An 8658-nucleotide genomic window follows, 5' to 3' on the forward strand; every position below is an offset into this window, starting at 1 on the left:
AGTTCAGACCTGCTATGTTATTGGTTACAGACATCTATGTGCTATGAAAACAGCTTTGGTACAATAAATTTTCAAAAAAGAATAAATGTCTGTAAAATTCACAACATAATTGTGAGGCAAAAAAGCACTCACATAAAATTCTGCTAATGCAATTTTTAAAATGTTCAGGATGAACAGAAGACATCTTTGTGCAGAAGAAATGGTGGAGATATCACATGCCGAGAAAAAAAGCAGAAGAAAAGTGAAAAGCAGGAAGGGACACAGCTGTAGCTATTTCCATCAAAGAAAACCACTACTTCTGTGACCTTCAACCAATAAGAAGTCACCTTTATGACACACACACACACACACACACCACAAAGTGACCTTGCAATACCTTACAATTAGTGGGTCACAAAAATCTATTGTAGAAGAAAGGCCTCTTGAATTACCCATTCTCTGTGTTTTCAGCATTAAGGACCATCTGCAAAAGCATGTCCACAAGTGATTGCACCTGAAATGGTAGGCTCTTCTAATTTCTAGTCCAAATCCATGAGGCCAAAGGTTATGCCAAGACCACCACCCAGACCTCCCCGGGACTGGCCACAAATGACCCCTTGATTGTTCCTCAGTGCACCTTGGTTAGGAGACCAGTCGAGTTCCATTCTCTCCTCCTGCAGCCTCTCCAACAGGAGCCCTGCAAGATCCCATGCAATCGCTACTGTGCTCCTCGGTAGGGTCAGACAGGAGAGTCCTGATCCGGGCCACTCAGCATGCTCAGTGTGCCTTACAAATGCTGACACAACCGCCCGTTTCACACAGCTGAAGATAGTGTCTGTGTACACTGGAGGTACTTCTTCCTTATAGTACTGCATTTCTGTGTAACCGAGGATTTTTTAAATTGCAAAAATAGTATACGAAGTTTCTGTATACTCACAACCCCAACTATACCAGTAGTGATACATTGCACAAATACAGTATATTACCCAAACCAGGAAATTGATCTTGAAAGAGCTAAATTACCTACACTACAAATCTCATTTGAATTTCACTTTTGACTTCCTTTTTCAGAGTGAGGTTATTCATTTGTGTGTAATTTTATGACACTTTATCGCATATGCAGATGCACATAAGTGCCAGGACATTCAAGATACGGGCATGAAGAAGCGGCTGCCGCGCCGGGCTGAGAAGGCAGGGGCTGAGACAGAAGTAGCTGGGTGGGCACTATGGCCGGAATCACCAACATCGAGGCGGTGAAGCTCAAGATCCAGGCTCTTCAGCATCAAGCCGATGATGCAGAGGAGAGGGCCGAACCCCTCCTGCGGGAGGAGAAGGGAGAAAGGCGGGCTCGGGAACGGGCTGAGGCAGAGGAGGCCTCCTTGAACCGTAGGATCCAGCTGGTTGAAGAGGAGCGGGGACGTGCACCAGAGCGCCTGGCCACTGCCCCGCAAAAGCTGAAGAAAGCTGCTGATGAGAGTGACAGAGGCATGAAGGTTGTTGAAAACTGGGCCCTGAAAGATGAAGAAAAGATGGAACTCTAGGAAAGAAGCTAAGCATACCGCAGAAGAGGCGGATAGGAAGTACAAAGAGGTGGCTCGAAAGTTGGTGATTATTGAAGGAGGCTTGGAGAGCACCGAGGAACGAGCTGAGCTGGCAGAGTCCTGTTGCCGGGAGATGGATGAGCAGATCAGACTGATGGACCAGAACATGAAGTGTCTGAGTGCTGCTGAAGAAAAGCACTCCCAAAAAGAAGACAAATATGAGGAAGAGATACAGACTCTTACTGATAAACTCAAGGAGGCGGAGACTCGTGCTGAGTTTGCTGAGAGATCAGTATCCAAACTGGAAAAGACAACTGATGGCTTGGAAGGTAAGCTGAAATGCACCAAAGAGGAGCACCTCTGTACAAAAGATGCTGGACCCGACTCTGCTCGACCGGAATGAGATGTAGAGCTCCCCAGTCCCGCCCTGCCGCTGCTCCTCCCTCTGACCCCCGACACCGCCTGGGGCCGGCCTGCCCGAGGCTGACCTCAAAACTAGGGCTGATCTTTAACTGGAAGGCTGCTTTCACCTTTCTACGTCCTCTCCCCACCCCACCTCACCCCGTGCCCCTTGTCTTTTTCATCAAACTGTCTCTGCTTCTTCTCAGAGATTCGGGCTGGTCTAGAGGCTGAGCACCTTTGGGAACAATTTAAGGGAATGTGAACACCGTGCGAAGTGTCTTTAAAAGCATGTTGTGATGTACACATTTGTGATAACTTTTTTGTTGTGACAACCATTTGTAAAACATTCCAAATAACTCCACAGCTCCAAAGCAGCAGTCTGATTACTTTCTCACTTTGGAAGGTAACTTTCAGCCTCATGCGTAGTGCCCTCTACAGAAGAGGGAAAGATGTATGGGCATCTGCCTCACCAAGAGCCAAACAGCCCAGGGAAAGACTTCACTGTAGGAAACCTCACTGCTCTGCCCTAAGTACCAGCCAAACAGGAAGGTGGTCCCAGGAGAAGTTAGCCAGAAACAAAAACTGCACTGCTCAGGTTTTGAGCTTTAAGGTATCTTTGGTCAACTTTATTTTTATTTGTAACCTTTTTTTTTTAGCACCGGGAATCAAACGTGGGACCTTGCACTTGTGAGGCAGGCACGGTGCCACTGAGGTCCATCCCCGGCCCTATCTGTTACTTTTTTCATCAGAAGTGAGCCAATTAAGATGGTGAGACCTCTGAGACTTTCTTTTTGTGCTGCTGGGGACTGAACCCAGGGAGGGTCTTGTGCATGTTGGCAGGAGCTCTTCCACTGAGCCCATACCCAGCCCTGAGACCAAATTTTTTTCCCATTTCTACCTCTTCTCAGCTGCTCACTGAACAGATCATGTGTCCCTCCCTTCATCTTGAGGTGACCAATTAATTGCTCTCCTGCCTGCTTGAAAGAAAAGAAAAATGATGTTTTTGCCACTGATTCAGCCACATGAAATTCATCTCACCCTTCTCTGGGTCTCAAGCTGATGTCTCTGAAAGTGCTATCTCATTGTGCTTTGTATCAGCCAGTGCTGGAGAAATCTTGAATAGCTTATATACAAAACTTTTTAAATTTTGTATTATTTTGAAATTTTGCTTTAGAGCTGGAGTGCACAGCTACCCCATCTGGCTGTGAGAGTTGCTAGAGTCTATGGGCTGACAGCATGCTGATCTTTTGAAGTTTTTTCCACACCCACTTTTAGGTGAGGTTTCTGTGAGGCCTGTTGGGTGTACATCCTGCAGTTTATTGGCTTAAAATGTATGCTCCTTTGTTATGGTCTCCCTTTAGGGCCAGTCAGGAGAAAGAAGGACCAGAAGTGCAACTGTTTTGATACTGAATATTATTGCCAAGTGTCTTTTTGAAATAAAGAACCAGTCCCTCTTAAAAAAAAAAAAAAAAGATACGGGCATATTTTTTCATCACAAAAAAACTCAATGTGCTGGAGGCACCAGTGGAACCCAGCTTGGCTTGAGAGCCCCACTGAAGAGCCAGAGGTTGGCCCATAGTTGTCACCCCGTCCGTTCCCGGTTTCGACCCCTCTGTGCAGCATGTGGGGCTGTGTCCCTCTGCCCATCCACCCAGCAATGAGTCTCACCCTCCAACTCTGGAGCACATTTTTTCAGAACATAAAACAAGTGCCAGGGATTTAGCTCAGTGGCTCCGTGTCTGCCTGGCAAATGCAAGGTCCTGAGTTCAATCCCCGGTACCCCCCCACAAAAAAAAAATGAAGATAAAACTCCAGAAGAGTATGAGCAAATTCTTGATACCAATTAGTATGAATCTTTTGTGAAATTCACACATGACCAAAGTATGTGGTTACGTGAGACAGGGCCAATGAGCTATGTATCCTGAAGCTTTCTTGCATGTCTGAATACCAGGTTTGACCTGAAGAGATGGCTGCTCTGCACTTTTTGCAACTGGTTTGATATCACATTTCAGTTCCAAACTTTGCATCCTGAAATGCATCCTGTTTCTGCAGGTTCACTTTATACAACTTGAAAGACCTTAAAATGTTCTCATTGCCACAAGTATATCTTTCTTTTCTGCTCATTCAATAAACAGCTCTGCCCTACTGTGATAGATTTTCCAAACAAAGATATCTGAAACATCAGTTTAGCAAAATATGCCTTTAGTGGCACTCAACAGATAGAGTTTCCCCAAGCAAAGTTCTGTAAGAAATGTGTGTGAAAGTATGTGTATATATGTGTATGTATATTTTAAGTTATTGTTTGTATTGTGTAAATGTTTTATCTTGAGGATTCGGGCTGTGGATTGGTGTGCAACAATTATGGCTAAAAATATTTGCTTGGTCTACAGAAGATAGTTAATGTTTTGTGACCGTGTATGTTGTAACAATAGATTGCTTTATGTATAGGTACTATTGTTAAATGCAGGGACCGTTTCCAGGCACAGAATATAAATCATAAGTTAGGCTGGACATTAACTGTGATTATGATGACATAACAGAGGTCTTCAGTCCTAGATCTATAAATGGTGGTGAGAAATTAGAACAAACTGGAGATGAACCACTGACACATGGACTCTGCCTCACATGTTAGAAAAATACTTTGATTCCAAGCTTTAAAATATCCCATGGAGTCAGTGCTCACCTCATTCACAATCAGAGCGCACACTAGACACTGAGCCTCTAAAAGAAAATGATGTACCCTACAGCAGGACCATCCAGGTTAGGCTTGGGAGCATCACAAAGGTGAACACAGGTCTGGGCTGGGCCCTGGCAGCACTGCTACTTGGGAGGAGCCACTACACCTTCGTATCAGTTATTAAAAATAGGATTCAGTGTTGTTTTCATCTGCATCTCTCGAATGACCAGTGATGTTGAACATTTTTTCATATGTTTATTTGCTGCTTTTACTTCTTTGTCTGTTCATTTCAGATGCCCATTGTTGAATTGGGTCTTTGAATTTGGGGAGTCTGATTTTTTTTAGTTCTTTATATATCTAGATAATAGCCCTTTGTCCAAGGTACAGCTGCTAAAATTTTTTTCCCGCATCGTAGGTTGTCTGTTAGCTCTGTTGGTGGTTTCTCTTGCAGTACAGAAGCTTTTTAATAAGATGAGATCCCAGTTGTTGATTCTTTGTGCTAGTTCCCATGCTACTGAGGTTTTGTTCATAAAGTCTTTTCCTATGCCAATGTCTTCAAGAGTTCTACCTAACTTATCTTCCAGCAAGTTTAGTGTTTCTGTCTTAATATTTAGATCTTTGATCCACTTCAATCTTACTTTAGTGCATGGTGAGAGGTATGGGTCTAGTTTTAATCTTTGGTAGGTTGAAATCCAGTTTTTCCAACACCATTTATTAAATAGGCTATTTTTCCTCCAATGAGGGTGGTTGGCTCCTTTGTCAAAGATAAGGTGGCTGAGTATGTCTGGAGTTGTTTCTGCATCTTCTATCCTATTCCACTGACCCTTCTCTATTGTTGGTGGGAGTACAGACTGGTGGATCCATTGTGGAAATCAGTATGGAGATACCTCAAAGAACTAGGGATAGAGGTCCCATTTGACTCAGCTATCCCCCTATTGGATATCTTCCCAAAAGAATTAAAAGAATCATACCACAGCGATATATGTGCACCCATGCTCATAGCGGCACAGTTTGTAATAGCTAAAGTTTGGAAACAGCCCAAGCGCCCATCAACTGGAAACTGGATAAAGAAGATGTGGTTTTTTTTATAAAATGGAGTACTACTCAGCCATAAAGAAAGAGAAACTAGAGTCATTTATGGCTAAATGGATGCATATTGAGGCCATACTCTTAAGTGAAATAAATAGGACACACATGTGTAAATACTGAATAGTTTCTCTAGTGTGAGAAACTGAGAGTGTAAATAAGGACTAAAAAGATTAATAACTAATAATTAATACTTTGAAATAGGAAAAGGTCCAAAGGGGTAGGGGTGGTGGGAGGAGATGGGGAAAGGAAAGAATGGAAAGGAAAAATTATGAGAAAAGAAAAAAAAATGGAAACAAAGTCTATGTAAATAGGGAAGGGTGGAGGGGTGAAGGGTGCACAGGTAATGGGAGAAAAAATAAGAACCAAGATACATCATGTATAGGTACAAGCACCCAATGATAGATGTAAACGTATTGTATACCTAAAATGTACCAATAAAAGAATTTAAGCAAAAAAAAAAAAGAAGATGTGGTTTTTTAATAAAATGAAGTACTACTCAGCCATAAACAATGAGAAACTAGAGACATTTACAGCTAAATGGATGCATATTGAGGCCATCTTCTTAAGTGAAATAAATCGGACACACATGTGTAAATACCGAATAGTTTCTCTAGTGTGAGAAACTGAGAGTGTAATTAAGGATTAAAAGGATTAAAACAAATAATTGATTATTTGAAATAGGAAGAAAAGCTCCAAAAGGGTAGGGGTGGTGGGAGGGGAAGGGGAAGGAAAAATTATGAGAAAAGAAAAAAAATGGAAACAAAGTCTATGTAAATAGGGAAGGGTGGAGGGGGTAAAGGGGGCACAGGTAATGGGGAAAAAAATAAGAACCAAGATACATCATGTGCAGGTACAAGCACCCAATGATAAATGTAAACATATTGTATACCTAAAATGTACCAATAAAAGAATTTAAGGAAACAAAATAGCATTCAGATCCTTTGGTTATGTTGCCCCCAATTTTCTGAGGAGACCATGTTCAACCGCTTCAGGTTTGTTTTAGGAACCCCTTTGCCCAAAGTTTCTTATAGGTTATTCTTCACCTTGTTTCCAAGGCTGGGGAACAGAAAGTAGCCTCTGTCTTGAGGAGGTGGATGTTAAGTATTCATTCACTTTTTACTGTGACTTGTTCAGGGCCACATTTTACAGAATGCCTTGTTTCCTTTATTATTGTTTCTGGAAGGGAAAGTTCTATTAAAATTGCTTTAGTTATGGGCTGGGGATTTAGCTCAGTGGGACCACCGCCTTCCTCGAAAGCACAAGGTCCCAAGTTCGATCTCCAGTACCAAAAAAAAAAATTACTTTAGTTTGAATATAGAATAGTTTTTTTAATTGCAACTTACTTCGAAAGACTCTGAGATTAATTCAAATGTATGCCAATACCTTTCAAAATAAGGTACTATTCAGAGACAGATGTTCTGATCAGATGGCTTGGAGAAATTTCTGGACTGTTCACAATTAAAGATTCCTTATTAATGAATGTCTTTGACTTAAATCTAACCAACAACTGCAACATTATTCTTTGTACATTTCCATTATACAGTGTTTACAAACTTAGTTCCAAGCAAATAAAACACTTGCAATTAAAAAAAAAAAAAAAACCTCTGCTGGTCTTTCCCTTTATTTTCACATCCACCACATACCATGTCCCAAAGCCCTGGCAACAACTGGCCTAGTCTGTATTTCTATATTTTATAATCTCAAAAGTATTATATTAATGGAATCATACATTGTATAACTTTGGAGTTTGTATTTTTCCTCCAAGCATAATGCTCTTAAGAGCCATCTAACTTGCAGCAGGTATCAAGAGTTTGTTGTTGTTATTTATTCATTATAGAGCTGGATTCCATTATGAAGATGTATTAAGCTTTCTTTCATAAATCACTGGTGAAAGAGCATTTGGTTTGTTTCCAGTTTGGCTATTATAAATAAAGATGACATAAACATTTGTGTACAGATTTTTAAGTGAATATTATCTTTCATTTACCGGCATCCATGCCACAGTTGGAATAAGAAGTACATACTTAATTTTTTTCAGAAAATGCAAAAAAAAAAATTCCACACTGCTGCATTATGTTACTTTTTCACTGGCAATGTAAAATCCAGTTTCTCTAAATTCTTGCCAACATCTGAGACTCATAGCTTTCTTTATTTTAGCCTTTATAAGAGGGACACTACAGTCTTCACATAGTCTTCCCTCTGCGTGTCTGTGTCCAAATCTCTTCTTATAAGCATATCGTTGGATAAAACCCACACTAATGTTCTCAACTTAATTCGCTCTTTAGAATCCTGATTCCAAAGCAGTCACAGTCTGAGATTATGGAGATTAGGGTTTCCAATTGTAACTATTGGAGGGGCACAATTTAACCCAGTACAAGGTCTTTCTCAAATACTTTTTGGAATTAATCATTTGAAGAACATTTCTAAAATATTTTGAATAGCCTCCCTATTACTCAGCTTTCGTTGCTACAATAAGACATTTGACAAAGGCTATGTATGAAATAAAAGGGCTCATGGACCCACAATTTTTGAGGCTGAAAATCCAAAGATCGTAGCCCAGGCTCTGGGTGGGTCCTAGGTTAGAGGGAGGGAGCACATGCGAAGGAATCGGAGAGAGCTGGGTGGGGCCGGGCTTGCTCCTTTCAAACCTTTCCTGCTCTGAGTTGTGGATGTCAGGGTTTCTGGCCCAGCAATGAAAAGGTGACTACGCATTAAATGACATAAATAAATAACAAATTACGTAAAGTGGAGAAAGGTAAAAGAAGGATAAGTTATGCATATTGAACTCTACATTTCAAAAGGGAAGACCACGGATACACTTGGTCATACTGACAAATTAAAAATACAGATATAAGTTTGCTATTAAGAACTAATGATAAAATAAGAATGAGTAAGGATAGAAAGTGGTGACCTCTGGAGAATGTGATCCGGGGAGACCGGTATTTTGTATACATTTGAAATGAAAGTTTA

The 8658-nt window shown here is 41.1% G+C and overlaps 1 pseudogene; it reads left to right on the forward strand.

Annotated features, from left to right (window-relative positions):
- The first annotated feature begins 1205 nt into the window (after positions 1–1205).
- LOC101719499 (tropomyosin-2-like) lies at positions 1206–1965 on the forward strand (annotated as a pseudogene).
- The last annotated feature ends 6693 nt before the right edge of the window (positions 1966–8658 follow it).

This window comes from Heterocephalus glaber, unplaced genomic scaffold (genome assembly GCF_053883595.1).
Source record: "Heterocephalus glaber isolate CG9 unplaced genomic scaffold, H.glaber_assembly_v1.0 deba00001428, whole genome shotgun sequence".
NCBI lineage: Eukaryota > Metazoa > Chordata > Mammalia > Rodentia > Bathyergidae > Heterocephalus > Heterocephalus glaber.